The 26027-nt window shown below is 42.4% G+C and overlaps 1 protein-coding gene across 2 annotated transcripts in view; it reads right to left on the bottom strand.

The window, feature by feature from the left end:
* The window catches only part of TMEM45A (transmembrane protein 45A), a 79458-nt gene extending 60986 nt beyond the window's left edge, over window positions 1-18472 (bottom strand). Inside the window, exon 1 of one of the 2 annotated variants that reach the window (XM_025377441.1) lies at window positions 18125-18472. The gene's annotated coding sequence lies outside the window, so the exon portion shown is untranslated. The remainder of the gene's footprint in view (window positions 1-18124) is intronic. The other variant, XM_025377438.1, reaches the window with a different exon arrangement.
* Window positions 18473-26027: the final 7555 nt, after the last annotated feature.

Below are 26027 nucleotides of genomic sequence, written 5' to 3'. Positions count from 1 at the left end.
GAGAGGGCAGAAGCTCCTCTAATCCATACTGATCTGAAAGAAACTAAAGTATAAACTTACTCCTTCTACTTTCTAGTGTTGTTGTTGTTGTCTTTGTCATTATTAAAAACTGTAAGTGAATTGTTCTGGCCATCCAGACCATCATGGTGGTCATGACAATAATGACTAGCATCCATTCTTCATCTCTACACCCCAACTCTAGTTATGCAATCCATGGTACAATAGCCATTGGGAGTGAAAATAAAGAGCTCCAATAACATTTATTAAAAATGCTTTCTAGGTGAAAATGTGATTTTAAGACCCCCCTCCTTTAAAAGACCAACTCAATTCCACTTTTCCCAAAGACTGATCCTTGAGTCCCATTCTCATCTCCCAGAGCAGGTAAAATTTCTATCAAATAACAGTTTTGTCACCATCTTCAAGTAGGAGCTTTCCCACAAATTCATCTGGGCTATGATATTTTAAGAAACTTAGCATTTTCCAGCAGCCAAAAAGTTTGTAAGTTGTATGCAGAAAAGCCACATTTCTGTATAGGCAGAGTGGGAAAGAATGTCCAAGTACCAGCCAATCTGAAGAAAACGTGTCTGTTCTGGCAGCCAAGTGTCTAACTAGGGACATCCTAATGACAGAGTGTCAGGTTGAATTTGGGGGATGGGAGGGAATCAGAGAATAGGCCTGGAAACCAAATTTAAAACCTTTCAAATCTCAGAGGAAGAATATACATCCCAGGCTCAAATAGTGGCTCTCAATTATGAACCTCTAGAGCAGTAACTCCATGCTTGATCCCAGAACACTCCTCTCTGACCCAGTCCCCAACCTCTGCCAATGAACAAGCTCTGATTCTTTAGCCTCGACCAAATCCTAATGAGACTCTACTCACTTCACTCTCCGTATGTTCCTGTTGGGTTCCAAAGGGCTTCTGGTTCTGGAACTTGGCTGAGCGAGCCCCCTCAGACCTGTCCAAGATCTTGGCCTGCCTGGTTTGGTCCTTACTGCTCTCTGAGGCTTTGAATCTAAGTCATACATTGACCTCAGAAAACTTGTCCCATCTCACCCACCCACCACCATTACCTACGACTCCTTACTCCAACCCCTTAGGATGCACAATGTAATTGGCCGATATCTCAGCTGAGTCCACCTTACCATAATCCAATGGCAAGGTTGAAGGCATCAAACACAGAAAAAATATTTTTTAAAACAGTCTTAGACATGAAAGAGGAAGTGCTATCTCAGAAGCCAAGATAAATACCAACACAGACATGGTTTGGCAGTCTCTAGCTTGTTATGTATAAAATGTTACACTGAAAGCTTAAACTGCTGGGCTCTTTAAGGGTACAAAAATGTGCATGGAAGTTCACCTCCAGGACAATCAGGGAGAGTGGTGTGTTTCCATTTTAAACTATGTTACTATTTTGGGTTGTCAGACATTGTGAATTTTACCTTGTTTGGCACTGGATATTTTTTTATTCCCATAAATTATCTTTTTGTTTGTTTGTTTGTTTATTATACTTTATGTTCCAGGGTACATGTGCACAACTTGCAGGTTTCTTACATATGTATACATGTGCCATGTTGGTGTGCTGCACCCATTAACTTGTCATTTACATTAGGTATATCTCCTAATACTATCCCTCCCTCCTCCCCCGACCCCACAGCAGGCCCCGGTGTGTGATGTTCCCCACCCTGTGTCCAAGTGCTCTCTTTGTTCAATTCCCACCTATGAGTGAGAACATGTGGTGTTTGGTTTTCTGTTCTTGCGATAGTTTGCTGAGAATGATGGTTTCCAGCTGCAACCATGTCCCTACAAAGGACATGAACTCATCCTTTTTTTATGGCTGCATAGTATTCCATGCTGTATATGTGCCACATTTTCTTAATCCAGTCTATCATTGATGGGCATTTGGGTTGGTTCCAAGTCTTTGCTATTGTGAATAGTGCCACAATAAACATACGTGTGCATGTGTCTTTATAGCAGCATGATTTATAATCCTTTGGGTGTATACCCAGTAAATATTCCCATAAATACTCTTGAACTCTGTTCTAGAATGAGCTTAAGTAACTTAGATGCAGTTTAATACTTTTGCGAATTGCTTTTTCATGATTTATTAGGCAAATACGGAGCAGTGCTCTAGACTGCTAATTATTCCCCACTACTGAGGCAAGGTTCTCCTGACTGTTCTACCAGTACTCTGTGAATTATGGATTTTCCAGTCTGACTGGAAGGAACAGGCAATATTCCCAGCCTTTGGTGAGAGCCAGGCTCTGTTCTCTTCCCTCAACAAGCTTGGCCCCCAGTCCCCGGTAGTTTCCCCACATGCAGGTGCTGATCAGTACAATGCTGAATGCTCGAGGGCCCCTCTGCAGTTATTGGGGTCCTCTCTCTCCATGCATCTCTCTCGTTCCTGGTACTCTGTTCTACGAACTCTAACAGCCTTGGCTTCCCCAGCCTCTTCACACCTTCTCCTCAAATCAGGAGTCTGAATTGCACATGCCTTCCTTTCCCTGCGTCTGAGCCTGGAAATTCTCTCCACTCAGTAAGCTGGAGCAGCCTGAGCATACACCTTTGTGTCTCCTATTTCTTAGAGATCACTGCTCTTCATCACCTGATGACTGGTGTTTCGAAAATCATTATTTCATGTATTTTATCTGACATTTTTGGTTGCGTCAGGCAAAAGGGTAAATCTGGCCCTGTTACTCCACCTTGGGCAGAAACAGAACTTCTTTAAAACACTTTGCACTCAATACCAGTATCATTACACAGAACAGACACTCCTAAAACCAGTGTTTTTCAAAGTAAGGTCCTTGGACCAGCTGTGTCAGAATCACCTGGGACGCTTGGCAAAGACGCACTTTGCTACATCACACTCTCAGATCTATTAAATATAAATTTCCTGCCACTAAAATGTGAGAATCGTTGCTGTTGCCATGGCAATTAATTAGCAAAAGACAATAAAATCTTCTTCTGAAAGTCCAAAAATCACTGGAATAGGCAATGGACTAAAAAGTCACTGGGAGTTGGGAGGATGTTAGGGAGAACGCTGGGAAGTCAGTTTCCTAGAAACCACGGCTCTCTGTTGCTAAATGAACTATTTTCCATGTAGCTGCTTCCTTCTCATTCATTGCCATGGGAGAGCACATGGTGAGATGGGTGCCTCTCCTGGCTGCCTCCACACAAGAGGCTCTCTGGGCAGCAAGCACTAAACCAACCAGGAAATTGTTAAACCAAGATGTGTGTTTCCCCCTCAGTCATTAAATAACCAATACAGCAGTAGTAGCCATGCTCCCCAGCAATGAGTTCACAAATAGTAACAACAATCACACGGTCAACCTTTTGTTCTCCAATCTCAGGAGCATTTGGAAGGACCCCTCTGTCATCTTGACCCACCACAGACCCATTTTCTGGGGGAAGGAAACAAAGAGTCTAAAAAGCAGGTATGAGATTTCAACAGAATACAGGCATCTTCAGGCTGAGTCCACCAGAGAGGCAACAGGCTACACTACCTAAGTATAATTGTGCACAAATCTTTTCTGAGACTTGGTTTTGATCATCTTGTTCATTCAGAAACTAGTGGCATGGCTCTTGCTGCTGGAGAGAAAATGATAGAAGCACTCGTCCATGCTTGATCCAGTAGAGGAAAGGACAAAACAGAGTGTATCTCACATCCCAGATTATTATGTGTTCCCTGTTTGAACCAACTTTTACCCAAACCTACCTATGCTTCACTAGCGTTGGAGATATCCGGTGGGCAAGGAAGGAGATGAAAGCAGGTGGATACAGGCAGGGTCAGATTATCCAGGGACATTTGGGCCGTTGGTAAATATCTGGATTTTATTTTAAATGCAATAGGAAGCTACTGGAGGGTGTAACCAGGGAAATGATGTGACTTCTAGTTGTATTTTTCAAGAACCACTCTGGCTGTTTTGTGGTGCATGGGTTACAGAGGGCAGGAGTCAAAGTTAGGAGACCCTTGCAGCAGTGCTATTCCAACCACACCCTGTGGACCAGAGATAGTCTGCAAGCTGTTACCATCTACAAGGACAGGAACTGAGATGAAGTATTTAGGGGCTTTTAAATATCTTGAAGTAGTTTAACATTGTAGCAATATCCAAGCAAGATTTTTTTTTTTTTACAAAAATATAAGGCTACAATGGACTTGGGGGCTGGGGTGGGAACTGGTCCTTTACCACAGATAATTTGAGAGCCCTTTGCAGTAATTCAGGGAAAGGGTGCTGGATGCTTGAACAACAGTGGATCAGGCACAGAGAGACAGTGTTTCAGTCTCCCAGGATCACAAATGGACAGTAAGAGGAAGCTGGAAGTTCAGGATATGGAGGCTAGAGCACCCAGTGACACCTCCGCCTCTGCCCACCTGCATTAAACCTCAGCACTTGTCAATTCTCTGAAAAGGGGCAACCAATAACCTTGTTTCATTCCTGGAAATAGTATTACACATGGCATAAATGTTAACAGTTCAGACACTGGAGTGAAGCCACCCTGTATTTAAATCCTGATTTCACCACGGTGTGACCTTGTATGAGTTACTTAACCTCTCTGGGCTTATCAATAAAATGGGAATAATAATAGCCTCTTCTCAACAAGTTGTCCATGAGGGTAAAATAAGAAGAAGCCTGAGAAGAGGTTGACACCTAATCAACAGTCACTCAGTCATTAGTTGTTCATGCATCTTCCTGTGAAGAAAAAGCTTCATAGCAAGATTGTGGTCACAGAATCACTCACTTCTGCAAAGTATCTTATGTTGGACAAAGTCCCATCACACACATCACTTCATGAAACCTCTGTAATGACATTGAGAAGTAAGGAGAAACAGGCCCAATTTTCTGTTGAGGAGAATGAGGCTTAATGCATATAGAGAGGTTTCCAAACTTGCCCCAGGCGGATGAGGTATTGTTTCATCTGTCTGCTCTCCCACTGGAAACAAACTGTCCAAGAAGTCATAGAAGCAGCAAGGAGAGGCCAGGCGCGATGGCTCAGGCCTGTAATCCCAGCACTTTGGGAGGCTGAGGTGGGCGGATCACTTGAGGTTGGGAGTTCGAGTCCAGTCTGGCCAACATGGTGAACCTCATCTTTACTAAAAATACAAAAATTAGCCAGGTGTGGTGGTGTGTGCCTATAGTCCCAGCTACTAGGGAGGCTGAGGCAGGAGAATCGCTTTAGCCCAGTGGGCGGAGGCTGCAGTGAGCCAAGATTGTGCCACTGTACTCCAGCCTGGATGACACAGTGAAACTGTGTCTCAAAAAAAAAGAAGAAGAAGAAGAGGAAGAGGAAGAAGAAGAAAGGAGAAAACAAGGTCACCGTTCTCTTTGGCAGTCCAGCTTCATGCCCAAGTACACACACACAGAGGTCAATGCAGAAGGAGGAACAGCAACACCAGGGATGGAGAAGCCGGGGGTCAGTTCTCCTGGGTAGCTGCTGAAAGGTAAGATGCCTTGAGGGAGTCTGACCCCAATACTTTCCATTCTTCCTCCACGCAACCTTGTTTACTCCCTTTTCACTCTGTCTTCCTCTGGTCTTTACCCCCAAGGTTTAGCCATGACATGATTCTGCTGAAAAATTATTTTCCATAATTTTTTTTCTTCCTTGATAACATTTTTAATATTATTTAATTTTCATTAATATAAAGTATTTAGGCCAGGTCCAGTGGCTCACATCTGTTATTCCAGCACTTCAGGAGGCCAAAGCAGGAGGATCACTTGAGGCCAGGAGTTCAAGACTAGCCTGGACAACATAGGGATATCCGATCTCTACAAAGAAAACAATTAAGTTAGCTGGGCACGGTGGCAAACACTTGTAATCCCAGTTACACGAGAGGCTGAGGCAGGAAGATGGCTTGAGCCCAAGAGGTTGAAACTATGGTCATGCCACTGCACTCCAGCCTGGGCAACAAAGTAGGACCCTGTCTCAAAAAAAAAAAAAAAAAAAGTGATAGATCGATAGATACGCAGATAGAATACTCAAATCTGTCCTAAATGCACTTATTATGATGTTGCTCTCAATTTTGGTTCTTGTAATCTGCCCTTAACAGTTTGCCATGATCAATAGTCTGAATTATGCCTGGCTTGTAAGGAGAGAGAAAGAAAAAATTAGATAATTAGTGAAAAACTCCCTGAGGTGAAGAAAGACATGGGTCTTCAAATTGAAAGGACATATCACAAGCATTCCTATACACCAATAACAGACAAACAGAGAGCCAAATCACAAGTGAACTCCCATTCACAATTGCTTCAAAGAGAATAAAATACCTAGGGATCCAACCTACAAGGGATGTGAAGGACCTCTTTAAGGAGAACTACAAACCACTGCTCAGTGAAATAAAAAAGGACACAAACAAATGGAAGAACATTCTATGCTCATGAATAGGAAGAATCAATATCGTGAAAATGGCCATACGGCCCAAGGAAATTTACAGATTCAATGCCATCCCCATCAAGCTACCAATGAGTTTCTCCACAGAATTGGAAAAAAAACTACTTTAAAGTTCATATGGAACCAAAAAAGAGTCTGCATTGCCGAGACAATCCTAAGTCAAAAGAACAAAGCTGGAGGCCTCATGCTACCTGACTTCAAAACTATACTACAAGGCTACAGTAACCAAAACAACATGGTATTGGTACAAAAACAGAGATATAGACCAATGGAACAGAATAGAGCCTTGGAAATAATACCACACATCTACAACCATCTGATCTTTGACAAACCTGACAAAAACAAGAAATGGGGAAAGGATTCCCTATTTAATAAATGGTGCTGGGAAAACTGGCTAGCCATATGTAGAAGGCTGAAACTGGATCCCTTCCTTACACCTTATACAAAAATCAATTCGAGATGGATTAAAGACTTAAATGTTAGACCTAAAACCATAAAAACCCTAGAAGAAAACCTAGGCAATGCCATTCAGACAACAAGCACGGGCAAGAACTTCGTGTCTGAAACACCAAAAGCAATGGCACCAAAAGCCAAAATTGACAAATGGGATCTAATTAAATTAAAGAGCTTCTGCACAGCAAAAGAAACTACCATCAGAGTGAACAGACAACCTACAGAATGTGAGAAAATTTTTACAGAATTTCTTAATCTGCCAAAGGGCTAATATCCAGAATCTACAAAGAACTCAAACAAATTTACAAGAAAAAAATCAAACAACCCTATCAAAAAGTGGGCAAAGGATATGAACAGACACTTCTCAAAAGAAGACATTTATGCAGCCAACAGACACATGAAAAAATGCTCATCATCACTGGCCATCAGAGAAATGCAAATCAAAACCACAATGAGATACCATCTCACACTAGTTAGAATGGTGATCATTAAAGTCAGGAAACAACAGGTTTCTGGAGAGGATGTGGAGAAATACGAATGCTTTTACACTGTTGGTGGGACTGTAAGTTAGTTCAAACCTTGTGGAAGACAGTGTGGCGATTCCTCAAGGATCTAGAACTAGAAATACCATTTGACCCAGCCATCCCATTACTGGGCATATACCCAAAGGATTATAAATCATGCTGCTATAAAGACACATGCACACATATGTTTATTGCAGCACTATTCACAATAGCAAAGACTTGGAACCAATCCAAATGCCCATCAATGATAGACTGGATTAAGAAAATGTGGCACATATACACCATGGAATACTATGTGGCCATAAAAAAGGATGAGTTAATTTCCTTTATAGGGACATGGATACACTGGAAACCATCATTCTCAGCAAACTGTCGCAAGAACAGAAAACCAAACACCGTATGTTCTCATTCATAGGTGGGAACTGAACAATGAGAACATATGGACACAGGGTGGGGAACATCACACACTGGGGCCTGCCGGGGGGGGGTGGGAGGAGCAGGGAGGGATAGCATTACGAGATATACCTAATGTAAATGACAAGTTGATGGGTGCAGCACACCAACATGGCACATGTATACATATGTAACAAATCTACATGTTGTGTACATGTATGCTAGAACTTGAAGTAAAATAATAATAAAAAGAAAGAAAGATAATCTAGAGATATGTGAAATTTAATAATTGTTCATCAGGAAATTTTGCTTTTCATTTATGGTTTTCCTTTATGGTATGCTTTTCTTTACTTGTCGATTTTGGGATTTGAGGAAAATAATCCATCAACAATTGTTGAAAATGTGAGAATATCTTTCACTTCAATTTGTAGATAAATTAATTTTCATAACCAAAAAAAGAAAGGACATATCAGGAGAAAAGGTGTTTAAAAAAAAAAAAGTTCCATACCTAGACATATCAAAGTCATATCTGGAACTTTTTCCTTTTTTTAATTTAAAATGTGAGGGTAGTTATATAAAATGTAGGCCTATTTGGATATGAAGAATGTATTCTGAATTTTGTGAAAGTAGTTAATAATCCCAACAGTTTGATATTTTTTTGGAGGAATCTTTAAGGAACTAATATGTCTTGTTTTAAGAGATATTTGTCTGAAGTTCAGAAATTCCTTAAATTTCACTTTGGCTTCTTTTTCTTCTGTGAAATTTAAGATAAATTAAAAGTAATATTTTTTACTGAAATGTAATTAGTGGTCAACTCTGGGTCCGAGATAGACACAGTCTCTACTAAGAATTGGATCTATTTGGCAACCCTAGTTGTTGATTCAAGTAAGGAAATGGACTAATTATACTTTCAGGTCATTGAGAGGGAATTCAGATGTCTCCTAAACACCTATGTTACTACCACGAAATAACTGCGGCACTGAGGGAAGTTTGGCTCCCAAAAAAGTGAAGTTAATAGCAGCTCTACAAAAATTGGTGAGAAAGATTCCACCTTTCAGTTTAGTTAGACAAGTGAGTTTTCATGGGAATGAGGCAACAGGATAAAAAAGTAACCTCTGTAAACATCCCAAGAAGAAGGAGTTTCCATCCAATTTATTTGTTTTTAATTAGGACCTTAGGTAGAGCTTTCCTCCAACTGTGACTGCTTGAGGCCAGTTCTAAGCGTCATCAGGAATGAAGGACACCAGCCCACCTGTGAGGGTTTGGAACTTTAGCTGGGAAACTCCTCCCACTAGATCCATGGTTCTCAACCCAGGCCAACCATCAGATCTCTGGGGAGCTTTTCATAGATGCCTTGGCCTCACTCCACACCTTCTGAGAGAGGATCTCCAGGGGCAGGACAAGCATGGGTGTATGTTTTAAATATTCCACAGGCAATTCAGCTGCACATTGGTTAAGTACCACAGGACTAGTCTGTAGAATTCTCAAAGGCAACGTGCTGTCTTTTGGAGGCAATGGGAATGTTCAGTGAAAAGAGAACTAAAGTCAGGGAAATTTTCATATTCTTTGCTTGCTATACAAGTAGTACAGTTGACCTTTCTAAACATCAATTTCCTTAAGCATATCATGTTTTTTAAAAATCAATTTTCTCATCTACTAAAAAGAATGTAATAAAATATTGTGTAGGTGTTTTTAAGCCTGTGGAATTTTACAAGTAGCACAGTTTACCTTTCTAAACATCAATTTCCTTAAGCATATCATATTTTTTAAAAATCAATTTTCTCATCCACTAAAAAGAATTTAATAAAATATTGTGTATGTGTTTTTAAGTCTGTGGTATTTCAGGAATTCTGGAGAAAGGTGCAGGCGTACCACCCACTTCCTTGCCATGGAAAGCACCATCTTGCTGGTCACTTTTTTTAAATTTCTCTTGAAGGAGAAATAAACTAAGCCACAGAGTATAGCAATCTTTGCACAAAACAGCAGGAAGGAAGGAGGCATTTGCCTCTGGATCTGTTGCCACTTCAGGATTGTTGATGGCACCAGAGGGGCCCAAGTTGCTCAGAAGTGGTGATGGGTGGATGTGGGAAAGGATTTGTTGTCTTCCAAGCTTTCACTGAGACAGCCAAATGTGAGAGTCCTTGGCAAGGGCACTGAAAGTCATCCAGCCAACAGTCTATCTGATGGCTCACAGAGAGGAGCCAAGAGAGAGGGAACAGTGCAAACAGACCTGTTCAACAAATGAAACCCAATACCACTGTTACGTCTTATAGAAAAGGAACATTCTTTCACTTGAGTGCCATTGTCTGTTCTCCAGGATACAGTATGTTCATGAGATCTCTGGGTCTCAGTGGACAGATTGAGATGTGTGTATTTTTTACTGCTGAGACTTTTTTAAAAACAAGGTCAGAACAATGTATAAAATATGGTCCCATGTATATTTTAAAAATAATATTTATGTTTAGATCTATATCTGTGAATGGACTCTTGGGGAAGGTCTAGAAAAATGTAGACCAGACTATTAATAAAGGTTAACTGTGGGGAGAGCAGTGGAAGGGAAGAAAATATGTAAATAGAAGGGGAACAATTACTTTTGACTCTGTACAATCTATTTCAATTTTTTTCAGCATGGGGTTGTTGCTTTTTAAATTCTAAACACCACAAAAAGGTAAAAATAGTTAAAAAAAAAAAAAAATAGCTATCAGCCACCAATGCCATTTGACCACAAGAATACTTTTTCTTCACTGGAAATACTAAAAGCTACAAAGTGTAGGTTTGTTTGTTTGTTTGTTTGTCTCATTCCACTACCCAGGCTGGAGTGGGCAGTGGCGTAATCTCGGCTCACTGCAGCCTCTGCCTCCCAGGCTCAAACGATTCTCCTGCCTCAGATCCTAAGTGGCTGGGATTACGGGCTCATGCCACCACATCCAGTTAATTTTTGTGTTTTTACTAGAGATGGGGTTTCACTATGTTGCTTAGGCTGGTCTCGAACTCCTGGCCTCAAGTGATCCACCCACCTCAGCCTCCCAAAGTGCTGGGATTACAAGCGTGAGCCACTGCACCTGATCCAAGTACAGAATTTTTGAGTAATTCTATAAGAAAAAATCAGTACTAGGCCGGGTGCGGTGGCTCAAGCCTGTAATCCCAGCACTTTGGGAGGCCGAGACGGGCGGATCACGAGGTCAGGAGATCGAGACCATCCTGGCTGACACGGTGAAACCCCGTCTCTACTAAAAAATACGAAAACTTAGCTGGGCGAGGTGGCGGGCGCCTGTAGTCCCAGCTACTCGGGAGGCTGAGGCAGGAGAATGGCGTAAACCCGGGAGGCGGAGCTTGCAGTGAGCTGAGATCCGGCCACTGCACTCCAGCCTGGGCGACAGAGCGAGACTCCGTCTCAAAAAAAAAAAAAAGAAAGAAAAAATCAGTACTTTAGACATAATTAGAAAAATGATGTCAAGAATGAATTAATATTTTTATACTATGTCTATGCTAATGGTATCTACATAAAGACAAACATTATAATGGTTGATAAAAATTATTAACGAATTGCTTAACTATCCACATGCAAAAGAATGAAGGTGAACACTTATTACCTTAGGCCAGTTACAATATTAACTCAAAATGGAACAAAGACTTATACATATGAGCTAAAACTATAAAATTCTCAGAAGAAGACATATGGAAAAAGCTTCAGGACATTGAATTTAGCAATCGTATCTTAGATATGACACCAAAAGTGCAGGCAAAAGAGAAAAAAATAAAGAAATTAGACCATCAACATTTTAAACTGTTATGCTCAAAAGACACTACCAACTCAGTGGAAAGGTAACCCAAAGAATGCAAGAAAATATCCACAAATAATATATCTGATAGAGAATTAATATCCAGAATATATAAAGAACTCCTACAACACAGACACACAAAAGTCCCTAATTTTAAAATGGGCAAAAGGTTTGCAAATGGCCAATAAGCACATGAAATTATCTTCAACATCACTAATCATTAGAGAAATGCAAATCAAAACCACAAGATGCTTCACACACATTAGGATGTCTATCTTTTTTTTTTTTTTTTTTTTTTTTGAGACGGAGTCTGGCTCTGTCACCAAGGCTGGGGTGCAGTAGCCAGATCTCAGCTCACTGCAAGCTCCTCCTCCCGGGTTTACGCCATTCTCCTGCCTCAGCCTCCCGAGTAGCCGGAACTACAGGCGCCCGCCACCTCGCCCGGCTAGTTTTTTGTATTTTTTAGTAGAGACGGGGTTTCACCGTGTTAGTCAGAATGGTCTGGATCTCCTGACCTCGTGATCCGCCCGTCTCGGCCTCCCGAAGTGCTGGGATTACAGGCTTGAGCCACCGCGCCCGGCGATGTCTATCATTTTTTAAATTAAATACAGAAAATAACAAGTGTTGGTAAGAATGTGGAGAAACTGGGACCCTTGTGTATTGCTGTGGGAATGTAAAATAAAATGGTGCAGCTGCTGTGAAAAAACAGTAGGATGGTTCTTCAAAATATTAAAAATATAATTACCATATGATCCAACAATTCCACTTCTGGTTGTAAACCCAAAATAATTGAAAGCATGAACTTAAATAGATATTTGTACACCAATGTTTATAGCAGCATTATTCCCAGTAGCCAAAAGATGGTGTATTAATTAGGGGTTCTGCCAAAAGATGGTGTATTAATTAGGGGCCTGGGTTCTCCAGAGAAACAAAACCAACAGGACGTACACACACACAAAAACACACATACACAGAAAGATTTATTTTGAGAATTGGGTCACACAATTGTGGAGGCTAGCAAGTCCAAAACCTACAGGGTAGGCTAGCAGACTGAAAGTGCAGGGAAGACTTGCTGTAGTCTCAAGTTCAAAGGCAGTCTGGAGGCAGAATTCTCTCTTCTTGAGTGGAATTCAGTCTTTTTCAATTGAGGCCTTCAATTGATCAGATGAAGCCTACCAACATTATGGTGGCCATGTTCAAAGTCTACTAATTTAAATGTTAACCTCATCTGTATTAGTCCATTTTCACACTGCTATAAAGAAATACCCGAGACTGGGTAATTCATAAAAGAAAGAGGTTTAATTGACTTACAATTCCACATGGCTGGGGAGGCCTCAGGAAACTTACAATCATGGCAGAAGGCAAAGGGGAAGCAAGGACCTTCTTCGCATGGTGGCAGGAAACCGAGAAAGCAAGAGGGGAAGATCCCCTTACAAAACCTTCAGATCTCATGAGAACTCATTCAGTATCACGAGAACAGCATGGGGGAAACCATCCCCATGACCCAATCACCTCCCACCAGGTCCCTCCCTCTCCAAGTGGGGATTATGGGGATTACAATTCAAGATGAGATTTGGGTGGGGACACAAAGCCAAACCATATCATCATCTAAAAAATACCTTCAAAGAAACATTTAGAATAATGTTTGGCCAAATAGCTCAGTACTGTGGCCTAGACAAGTTGATGCATAATTAACCGTCACAGGTGAAAACAACCTAAGTCCCTCTACCAACGAATAAATGGATAAACACAAGATGGTATATACATACAATGAAGTATTATTCCACCTTAAAAAGGAAGGATATTCTGGCACATACCACAACATGGATGATACTTGAAGACATTTTGCTAAATGAAATAAGCTAAACATAAAAGAATAAATATGATATAATTCCACTTATATGAGGTACCTAGAATAGTCAAATTCATAAAAATAGAAAGTAGAATATTGGTTCCAGAGGCTGATAAAGTAAGGGGTACAGAGATTTATTGTTTAGTAAGTGTGAAGTTTCAGTTTGGGAAGATGAAAAATGTCTGGAGATGGATGGTGGTGACAGTTAAACAACAATGTGAATGTACTTAATGCCATTGAACTGTACACTTAAAAATGGTTAAGATGGTAAATTTTATGTTATTAAATATTTTACCACCATAAAAAAAGAATCGCTTACATGTACAGGCTTTACTGTGAGCCAGACAATATACTGAATGCTCTCCATGGATTTTCTCATGTAATGCGTACGCATATCCCCATTTTACAGGTAATAAAACCGTCTAGAGGAAAGTGACTTGCCCGAGGCCACATTGGTAAGAATCAGATCTGGAATTCAAACCCTCACAGTCTGACTTCAAAGCCTGTGTGCTTAGTCACTATGCCATACTGAAAAGAGCAGCTACCTTAGATAAAGAGCAAACTAAAACATTTTTCGAATATTTTAAAGTTGATTCAATACACAAAATATTTGAGGAATGAATTCCCAAAAAGATAGATGCCAAATCCAGAATGGGTATGATTAATAACTATACACATAAAATAGCCCTTCATTGATATTCACCATGAGAAGTTCTTAGCTCAAAACCACAGCATCTCCAGAAATCAAAAGAGAAAGGGGGAGGCCCCAAAAGCAGGAGTAGAATGTTTACCTGGCGTCTGCCTCATGTTCCCATGAGTCTTGAGAGACTGCATAGTTTCTCTATTTATTTTTTTAAATAAAAATAGTGCGGTCACAACTTCCTTTTTCAAAGGGGACAGTTATTCAACTGACATGTACTGAGCGTCTACTAGACAACCAGGTGCTATGTGGGTTTTGTTCAAACAAGGTGAAAAGACAGAGTGCATGTCTGCAATGAGATCCAAATGTCTCCTGTTTCCATGTGGAGCACATTTCATAGACAAGATTCATGCTGATATTCTGGCCCCACCAGGCAAATTTTATCAACTAAATATCTCCAAATATGCCCTTTCTCCAATGATCTTCCTACCATGTACTTCTGAACTATCACCACCACAAACAAGAAGAGCAGTCATAGCTGTATTATACCTAAGGTAGTATAGCCCATTGGTTAAGACTTGGGCTCCAAAGTTAGACTGGGTCTACACCTGCCACTTGTTCACTATGTAATCTTGGGCAAATTTCTTAAACTTCCTTTGCTCCTGTCTCCCCAACTAGAAAAACAGGATACAAATAGGTACCAACCCTCACAGGAGACTGTGAGGAGGACATGACCATTATTGGAACGTCCACCATGTATTAAGTGATCAGAAAATATTAGTCATAGATGTGTGAAATAGCCATATGTGAATAATGGACTGTTCCAGGGATCAGGGGAGAAGAATAAATGATCAACCGAGAGAAAAAGGGCCTTTAGAGATCATTTCACAGATGATGGCAAGGAGGACCACAAGGGTTCAATGTCTTGCCTGAGGTCACACTGGTGGTCAACAGCAGCGCCAGGCATACCTCTCTACCACAGAACAATGCTCTCAGGGAAGAGAAAGCAAGGGAACTCCAAGCTGATCCTTCACTTAGATGCATATTACAGTTTTTATCTACTTCAATAGTGGTAAATTATGAAGTTATATGTGTTAAAATATGAGTAGATGATTCTATCAGCAGGATGAGAAAGAGCTACTCGGCACACACTATGGGTGTGTATGTGGATGGGGAGGGTTGTAACAACCACATCCATGTCAAAGACTTTAGGGCATGGCCTGTTAACAAAAAGCAGCCTGGGTAACTGCCCTGAGCACCAGACCACTTAAGCGGAGCTCCAAGACAGCCACCATGGAATGAGTCCAAAACGTAGGGCCCAGACTCACTGCCCATCCCTGCCTGCCCAACCTGTAGGACCTGGATGGAGGTTACAGAAGCAGTGGAGCAGATGGGAAGGGAATGCTGGGCAAGAGAGGAGACGGGACCCCAGAGATGGATTATTCCAGAAACACCTCTTCTGTGTAACTGCTGACAGTTCGGCTTGCCATCTCCCCACCAATCTACCTCCCAAGCCTCTCTGTCCTTATCAGGTAATTCACACCGTCCCTTCCCACCTCTCCCACCTTTCCAAACTTTCCTCCAACTAACCTCCCACAGATTATCCCAATGTCCCAACATCCACAGGATAGCTCCTCACTTTCCAGTCATAGTGCCTTTGCCCCTGCAAAGGGTCTCCTTCCTCCTAAAATGTTCCTGCTCCTCTATAATCCCTTCCCTTCCTCCCATTCCCAAACCAAAACTGTTTGTCAAAACCCATTCCCAGAAACACAAGTCCTTCCGTGAAGCCATCTTACAACAGATGGCCTTTTCCTATCCCCTGCACTTCCAGAACCTTCTAGATCTTCCTAAGATCAATTCTACTTCACTCCTCATTCAAGACTCTCCTTATAGCCTCATACAATGCTGGCTAGCAAGTGGTCAGCACTCAGTTAATACCAGTTGCTACAGCAGAAGTCAGAACAGCAGCTGGGGAAACTGATGTGCAACATCGCAGGCTGGGAAGGAAGGTAACAAAGAGTGAGTACAACAGCAAAGACATACTGTGGGACTATGGGCCAGAACTATTCCAAGTGTTTAATGTATGCTAACTCAGTCCTCGAGACAACCCCATGATGTAGGTGCCATTATTATTAGCACATTACAGAGGACGGAACTGAGAAGGAAACTCACCAGAGAAGAGGAAACTCTCCATGTTACAGAGGAGGAAGCTGAGGCACAGGGGGGCTGAGTAACTCACCCTAGGTAACTTACTGTGGGACTGTGAATTGAACCAGGCCGGCTGGCTCTTTACATTGCTTCTCTGCAACCCTGTTCCTTCTAAGCCTGCTTCCCTGCAAATCATTTGAGCTGCTCCATCCACTTTGTATGCATTGCCTTTCTGAATCAAAAACACACTCAGATTTGTTTTTTTTGTTTTTTGTTTTTTATTTTTTTGAGACGGAGTCTCACTCTGTCACCAGAGCTGGAGATGGCTGGAGTGCAGTGGCGTGATCTTGGCTCACTGCAATCTCTGCCTCTTGGGTTCAAGTGATTCTCTTGCCTCAGCCTCCTGAGTTGCTGGGACTACAGGCATGCACCACCACACCCAGCTAATTTTTGTATTTTTAGCAGAGACAGTGTTTCACCATGTTGGCCAGGATGGTCTGGATCTCCTGACCTCATGATCAACCTGCCTTGGCCTCCCAAAGTGCTGGGATTACAGGCATGAGCCACCTCACCCAGCCTGCAACTTTTAATTATCGTACTAAATTCCCATCTACTGCTTTTTGAGCCAGAAATTAAAGATCCATTCTATCCAGCTCTCCCGTGACAGTAAATAACATAAGACAAAAGTCTCAAATCCAAAACATTGCTTAAACAGAGGGGATTATAGATGTTTCAGATGGAGTAGGTCTCAGGCTACTCACCTAACTCAATATTTTTCATCATTCTCTTTCTAAATCCTGAAATGTATACCAGAGCTATCTGCAAGCATGTACGTATAACAATTGCATATTATTTTGGTAGAGTTATTGTTTTAATATACAATTATAAGGTTGGGTACAGTGGTTCACATCTGTAATCCCAGCACTTTGGGAGGCCAAGGCAGGCACATAACCTGAGATCAGGAGTTCAAGACCAGCCTGGCCAACATGGCGAAACCCCGTCTTTACTAAAAATACAAAAATTAGCTGGGCGCAGTGGCGGGCATCTGTAACCCCAGCTATTTGGGAGGCTGAGTCAGGAGAATCGCTTGAACCCGGGAGGCAGATGTTCCAGTGAGCCGAGATCGTGCCATTGCACTCCAGCCTTGGCGACAAGAGCGAGACTCTGTCTCAAAAACAAACAACAACAACAACAACAACAAAAATGTAGCATATATAGAGTATATATACTATATCGCATACTAGTATAAATGTAGTATATATACTATACTATATAGTGTATATATACACTATATAACATATATACGATTATAAGTTTATGAACACACAGGTGGTCTGTCACATGTTTGTTTGTTTTTTAACTTTTATAAAGGAATTCAGGTATCCCACCATGGATGGGAGAATACGGAAAATACACATATTTGACTTGCAACTACCTCCAGATTTAAGTGAAAAATCCAGCAACTACTTGCATAATCCAGGTTTTACATAATTTATATTAAACACCCTATTAACAGAAGCAAACGTGTTAATTCTGAATAGATCAGATAATTTTCTCAATCTCCCATCAAAACAGTCCCAGAGTCAGGGATAGAAAACGATTTTGGCTTTACAAATGTCCACAGTATTTTCACAGAAAGAAAATAGAGAAATAAATTTATCAATAGATTAAATTTTGGAGTTAGAGGTTTACAACAGGATATCAATCAAATTTCTGTTCCCAGTATATTTAAAACTAACGCACACACACAAAAAATGAATAGCAAACCAAAAAAATTAAATTAGAATGTTAGTGAAACGGAAGAGAAGGGAGAGAAGGGTCCAGTTTGTCAGAGCAAGTGTTACTTTTCTCCCCTTGATGAACAGAAAGCTGGTGAGAACAGCAAAAGACACAGGATAGAGATCACAGCAAGAGAAATATGATATCCAGCACGTATCCAAAACTTACCCAACTTGGTCTGTTTACTCAACGCTTTATTTTTCCCACTTTGCCAGTTTAAAGTCAGACAGCGGCTAGGCTTTTGTTGTTGCTGTTTCTGTTCTTTTGATCCCAGAGCCCCATGAAAATTGAACCGTGTGTTGGATGGGATCTGGCCACGTCTCGCATTAGGGATGGAAAAAGTTTTAAACTTGGGTTGCTTCTTTGGGAAAACGAATAAATAATAAGTGGCGAGAAGGAGAGGACGTGGGGGACGTGCTCGGCTGACGTCGGCCCGCAAGGGGGCCGCACAGCTTCTCAGCACAGCTGTCCAGATGTGCTTCATCTGTTCCGCCCGCGGGGCACGAGCCTCGGCGGCCGCGGCTGGCATAAGCCCCAGCTCATTGGTGGTCGCGGCTCCTCACTTGCCGCGGATTGGCCGGGCGACCCGCCACTCCTGAGGGCCTCGGGCGCGCCCCTCCCGCAGGCCCGCTGGTTGCATCCTAAGGGAACGTGGAAGTGCAGCGCCGTCGCTGATGTGGCACTCGGCGGCTGCACGCCCGGGACGGCTCGGGGCTGAGAGGGAGGTTGCCTACTCCCAGGTCTTTCCCCTGCCCCGAACCTGTTACGCCCCTCCTTTTAGACAGACCGCTTTGTTTAAACAGGATGATTTGTAGCCGTTTGGGGGCTGAAAACAAGGCGGATGATTTGTAGCCGTTTGGGGGCTGTAAATAAGACGCGCCTGGTGCTTGGAGTGGAAGCGGCTGGGGCTCCGGGCTGCCCACGCCCCCAAAGGGCGTTCAGGCCACGCCTTGGGATTCCTCTCCCGTCACTTTCTCCAGGGAGCAAATAATAGGGCCCAATACCCTGGGGACGGTATTCTTTCTTTCGGTGGAGGGAAAACCTTAATGAACGCTTCATTGAAGTCCTTACTAACCAGAATTGAAGTTGTTCCTGCGGACATGACCAGGGCTGAGTATGAGAGTGGTTCCGCAGACCTGCTTGGTTTTTTGTGTTGAGTGATGGTCGTTGTAGGGAACCGAGAAATGCTGCTTTGTTATGTGAGAATTGAGAAAGGACTGCCCCAAACGTTGCTTTGAACTTGGGAAAGTTAGTTGGAGAGTTAACCAGTTTTTTGATTAGTAGGTCAGGAGGAGAGGAGGAAAGAAGAGATCTGCAAATCAATTGCCATTATAATTTGTGCATATTGACAGAAACGTGACCTCACTGAAATAGTAAGTTGGCAAGAGCCACACTCACTGGGCTGCATGCCAGGGAAGGCGCCAGACCCTGCATTAAACAGCTTTTACCTGCATTATCACATTTAATTCTTACAACTACCTTATAAAGTAGATATTAAAATAATCTCCAAGACCCAGCACCTATCCCAGCATGCCACAGATTTCTCCAAATATATGTTTGCAGTACTCTATCATGGTACATAAACTCATCTGCAATTTGCCATCCCTGCAGGGGTCAGAATTTATTATGAGTGTCTAAAGCTTTCACTACAACGATAATGTCTTGTTTGTTGGTGTATTTTTAATCTATTGCTGTGCAACAAATTACCACACACTTAGTGCTTTGCACAACACATGTATATCACTGCACAGTTTCTGAAGGTTAGAAGTCCAGGCATGGCCTAACTAGATCCTCTGCTTATGCTCTCATAAGCATGCAATCAAAGTGTCAGCCGGGCTGCATTGTCATCTGCAGTCTCTACTGGGGAAGAATCGTTTCCAAACTTTCTCAGGTCATTGACAGAATTCATTTCTTTGCAGCTCTAGGACTGACTCCCCAGTTTCTTTCTAGATGTGAGCTAGAGGCTGCCCTTGGCTCCAAAAGATGGCTCTTAGGCTCCCAATGGCCATCCACAGTTCTGAAAAGTCAGGAGGTAGAGATCACAGGGGCCACCTACAAGTCTGTCTGCCACAATTGGATAGTCAGACACCTCAATTTCAATGGATCTGACTGCAATGTTATCGTAACTCTGTAAGACCCCCAAAACGCAGGAGCCTGCTCACCAAGTAAAGTGGCACTACATGAGTGGAACGACAACACTCCAATCCTTCTGGCAGTCAAGGAAACCCACAAAGGAGCAACCTTTGAATGTAGCCCTTGAAAGTAACGTGTCGTGTGTTCGCCATTCTGAAGCATTTGTAATCTCACAATGCTGCACTTTTTATCACAGAAGCCACTCAACAATGGGCTGATAGTCAAGGTATTGATCAATCCTCTACACTCATTACCGTCAACAGGCATCTGATATTGACCAAAAATCTACTAAAAAAAAAAAAAAAAGAATCCTCCTGCTTTTAGGAAGATAGAGTAGACATCAGTATTCCATTTCTCCTGCTAAGCATAACAAAAAATCCTGGACTTTATATATTTTCCAACATAAGAAACTCCAAGAGGTTGAGAGAAGAAGACAGATGAGAACCCAAGGAACGACATGATGCTGAGTTCCCTGGGCTTTCTTTCTGTTGTTTATTTGTCCCAAACTTGGAGCTGAAGAAGCCAGTAACCCAAAAATGACAATAGGCACAGACAGAAAAGTCTCAACGAACCCTGCTCTCTCTAGTCAAGGACTAGGAAATGAGAAGCCTAGAAAGACAAAAAAACTTTTAGGCAGTAATGGCTCTACTTCAGCCAAACACCACAAGAGAAACCCTGGCCCCACTCACTCCTACATGGACAGAGGCTGAGTAGAAATCCTAGACTCCCGCCTTTTCCAGGCTGTAACAAGGTGAAGAAGCAGGAATCTTTAACAATGTATTGCCAGACAGAATTCAGCAGTATAGAAAAATAATTATACACCACAACACAGTGGAGGTTTTTCCAGCGATGCAAAATCAAAATTATAAAATCAATCAACCCAGGCGTGGTGCCTCATGCCTATAATCCCAGCACGTTGGGAGGCCGAGTCCAGTGAATCCTTTGAGCCCAGAAGTTTGAGACCAGCCTGGGCAACATGACACAACCCCATCTCTACGCAAAATATGAAAATTAGCCCAGCATGGTGTCATGACCCTGTAGTCCCAGGTACAGGTGGGACTGAGGTGGGAAGATCACCTGAGCCTGGGAAGTTGGGGCTGCAGTTGCCACTGCACTCCAGCTGGGGCAACAGAGTGAAACCCTGTCTCACAGCAACAACAAAAAAAAGTCAATCAATGCAATTCCTGATATGAACAACCGAAAGAAAAGGAAAATCACATGAATATATCAATCAATGTAGAACAAGCCCTTGACAAAATTGAGCACCATAAAAAGGCTCAGAAAAAGAAGAATAGACGGGAATTTCCACACTTGGTAAAGAACACCTACCAAAGTACCTACAGCTGGCCTTATACTGAGTGTGAAAGACTGGATGCTTTCCATACATACTTTGTAATTCTAATTATGCAACATCCTTCAAGTTACAAAATTATACAAATGAAGAACAGATAAGTGGTTGCCAGGTATTAAGGAGATGGTAGAGTAGGAGGGACGTAGGCTTGGCTATGAAAGAACAACATGAGGGATCTTTGTGGTGATGGAAATGTTTATTAATAGCTTGGCTGTATCCATGAGATATTGTTGAGATATTGAGATATTGTTGAGATATTGAGATACTGTAATTCTGCAGAATGTTACCACTGGGGGAAACTGGATAATGAGTACACAGGCTTTCTCTGTATTATTTCTTACAACTGGCATGTGCATCTACAATTAACTCAAAACAAAAAGTTTAATTAAAAAAACATTTCTGACTCTATCTGCCTCACCTCCTCCTGACCCCCACAATTTAGTAATGCAGTTTGGTCACTGGATGCAGCTCTCTCCAGAAAGGAATCATCTTGCTCAGCTGCTTCCTGGGTCATGTTCTAGATCAAAAGAGCAGAGGGTTAGGAAAATTTGGGATCCTGACCTGACCATTCTTGGGCATGATGTTTCATTCTTTCTCTTAATGGTAACACTAGGCCAGCTGGGTTGGTGTACCCTTCAGAGTCAGGCTGGATAAAAGGCTAGGGGATTCAAACTTAATTCTGGTTCAGCCACCTGCAATCTCTTGTTGGACTGACCTTGTCCTAGATCATAAAGGTAATGAACACTTAAGAGTTGAGTTGAGTACACTGTTCACTGAGTCCTCCTATAGTATCCTGTGTGGGCCCAAGCAGTGAACATAAGGGATCTCCATAAACTTTATCAAAATGTACTATCATTCCTGTGCCTGACCCTCTGGACAGAAGGGCTTGGTATGAGTAGAGGATGACCGGGGTGAAAGGAAAGCAACAAGCCTGGCACGTGAGGAAGATACACCTTAGACCCTGTGATATACAGAGGAGAGAGGGAAATTAATGATACTTTGTCTTTCAGAACTGCCTTACAGCCTTCCTCCCCAGAGAAAATGCCTTAATGGCACTCTCCCAAACTGTTGCAAGCACCTTAAATTTATGCCACCCTCTGTCAGATAATTCTCACCACAATTTGATAACCATTCCCTTAACCTTACCAAAAAGACTGTTGGCAACATCAAAGGATGACCCCAACTCCTACACTTCCCACACCAAGCACCTGTCAACACCTCTGAATGTCTTCATCACTCCCATTCTCAGTCACTCTGGGGGGTAAACAAACGCCACTCAGCCAGTGGCATGGACAGACAGGACAGATAGGATGGGTTCCCCTCACACAGTCTTTCCAAAAACAACTAGCTTCAATATTTCTAACTTAACTAAGAACCCCAAGACTTACCAACTAGCCAGGAAGCCACATTGAAAGAACTGCCATTTGTACTCCTTCCCCCAACCCCACTGATGTGGGTTCCCCTGAGGGTCCCAGCAATTGTTGACAGTCCTGGTCTTTCTATGGGAACCATGTGCATCCCCAATACCATCCTTCTTGAGAAGCCTGGCATTAACTTGCCTCCCTCCCGGAAACATAGTGGGCCAGGCCTGGTGGCTCATGCCTATAATCCCTGCACTCTGGGGGGCTGAGGAGGGAGAATTGCTTGAAGCTAGGAGTTCAAAACCAGCCTGGGCAACATAACAAGATCCCATCCCTACAAAAAATTAAAAATTAGCCTGGCATGGTGGCATTCACCTATAGTCCCAACTCTTCCAGAGGCTGAGGCAGAAGGGTTGCTTGAGCCCAGGAGGTTAAGGCTACAGTGAGCTATGACAGCACCACTGCACTCCAGCTTGGGCAACAGAGTGAGACCCTGTCTGTTAAAACAACAACAACAAAAACCATAGTGAGTTGCATCTTAGGAGTTGTCAGAAGACACCTACTAGCATTTAAACAAACACTAACATCAGATTACACAACTTTCAGATCACCAAGGAGATCTCTTTAAAAAGTGAGACTACCCCGAGGCAGGAGAATTGCTTGAACCTGGGAGGCGAAGGTTGCAGTGAGCCGAGATCGCGCCACTGCACTCCAGCCTGGGCAACAGAGTAAGACACCATCTCAATAATAATAATAATAATAATAATAATAATAATAATAAAGTGAGACTACCTTGGTTACTTGGAGAAGCTTCCCAGAGGGCAAATAATGCATTACTTATGCACACCCTCCTGGGTGTTGTATACAATGGAAGTTGTATAATTAGAAATGATGGGCCAGGTACAGTGGCTCTGGTCTGCAATTCCAGCACTTTGGGAGGCTGCGGCAGGCAGATGGCTTGAGCTCAGGAGTTTGAGACCAGCCTGGGCAACATGACAAAGCCCCATCTCTACAAAAAAAATACAAAAAGTTATCCAAGCATGGTGGCACACACCTGTAGTCTCAGCTACTTGGGAGGCTGAAGTGAGAGCCCAGGAAGCAGAAGTTGCAGTGAGCTGAGATCACCCGACTCTGCACTCCAGCCTGGGCAACAGAATAAGACACTGTTTCAAAAAAAAAGATGTAAGACTTACTCCTTACTTTAAATGATGTCATCAATGACACCACTTTGGTCCTTAACGGCATTCAGCTCAGTCTCAACTCACTAGTCAGGATTGTTATAGATGATAGACTTTCTCTTTACACACCAAGTCAGAGTCTGTAACATCACTCATACATCCTGCTGAATCTAGATTAATGCTTTTGTGGGCCAGGTGGAAAGGTCAACACAGAAACCTAAAGAAAAAGCCATTTGGCTTTCAAAGATAGATTCTGATGGTTTGTGGCATTTGGTCAGCTGGTTTAATCCAGGAGCCTGGGCAGTAAGGGAGGTAGATTTGAAGTCAATGTTCCGGGACTCCTGATATTTAGAGTCCTGTTGATGGTAGCCTTAATTAAATGCTGTATGGGATAAATTAAAGAGATTTGGTCCCAGCCCTTATTGGTCAGGTAAATCAGATTGGCTGATGGAGTGGCATATTCATAGGAAAATTTGCCCCAAGTGAAGATAGTATTATAAAAACAAGGGTCAATATGGTTAGGAGACAATTCACTGATACTTCAGGTTTCTACATATCTTATGAACAGAGACACAGAGAGCCTTTCTTTTAGACTATCAGCTCAAGAAGGTAGAGCAAACAGCCTTGGAAAATAAAGATAATGCCTCCTTCCAGAGGAGAGGGCATTTTAAAAAAAAATAAAGACAACTTCTTATTTCAGGGCAGAAGTTGGAAAGGTTTGCTTGCAAGCATTATAAAATATTGAAAGTTTCTAAGCTCAGAAATCTGCTGCATGTTTAGGCATCAACTGGCCCTCACCATGTCATCCTGTAGGATTTGGTGTTCTGGGAACCAGCGCAAATGCTGATAATCTGGCTACTGCTATGACTATGAATAATAAACCTCCTTTTGTCCCTGATGCAAGAGTCTCATGTCCTTTGTCATCATCCACAACACTGTGGTAGACTAGTCTGTTAGCTTCCATGTAGGGGAAAATCTCAGAACCTTCACGGTTCTTAACAGAAATACCATGGTCTATTAGCCATCACCACAGATCCCGGACAGCCAAGGCACTAAGGCTGGTACTCTGACCCTGCATCCCATTAAATAATTAAGTCCAGCTTATCCCCACCTGCACTCTCATATTCTGAAATCTTATCATTGCTTTTAGGGAGCCCAGCACTATGGCAGTATCTCCTACCATACCTTGGCCTATAGTGGATGGTCCCCAGTGCTCAAAAACACCAAGTGCGTTACCCCTTTACTAATGAATTCCTTATTATTACAATGGATTCAGTTTACTCTGGGTTCTCTTGGGCAACATAATCAAGGGATGAGGTCTCTAGTCTCATATAATAAATATACATCCCCCAAGCCCTCTGAACCTCCCTCCCTCAATAATCTGCCAAGGCAGATCTGGCATTTCCACCTTTTTTTCCTTTGTATTTTTTTAGAGACAGTGTATTGCTCTGCCACCCAGGCTAGAGCACAGTGACACAATAACAGTGGCTCACAGCAGCATCGAACTCCTGGGCTCAAGTGATCCTCCCACCTCAGCCTCCCGAGTAGCTGGGACTACGAGTGCATACCACCTTGCCCAACTAAATTTTTTAAATTTTCTTGTAGATATGGAGTCTCATTATACTTTTCAGGCTGGTCTCAAACTCTTGACCTCAAGTAATCCTCCCAAAGTACTTGGATTGCAGGCATAAGCCACCACACCACCTCTTTTATTGTAAATCCTTATCATGCCCAAGCTTCAAGAAGTCATTCCAGCAGGCTTCTAGTACAGACCCCAAATGTCCTTTCCAGGTTACTAAATTCGGAGTCAGAAGAGAGTGCTACCATGTTGATAGATTCTTCCTTGTCTGGTCTTATATTTCACCACAAATACTCCAATATTCATATATGTTCTCCTGGTTCCTGCTGATTCATATTCGCTGGGTCCTCAAATTCTTTTGGAAAGCAAGATTTTTGATCTTGGTGAAGACTGTATTTCTCCTCTTAAGCTGTTGGTCTGTAGGCAGTGAGATATAGCATGAGCTAATCTCAAGAAGGGGGAACATTGC

The sequence above is a fragment of the Theropithecus gelada genome, chromosome 2 (genome assembly GCF_003255815.1).
Source record: "Theropithecus gelada isolate Dixy chromosome 2, Tgel_1.0, whole genome shotgun sequence".
In the NCBI taxonomy this organism is placed as follows: domain Eukaryota; kingdom Metazoa; phylum Chordata; class Mammalia; order Primates; family Cercopithecidae; genus Theropithecus; species Theropithecus gelada.
Note: the sequence above shows the minus strand (reverse complement) of the source record. Positions and strands in the feature narration are given on the sequence as shown.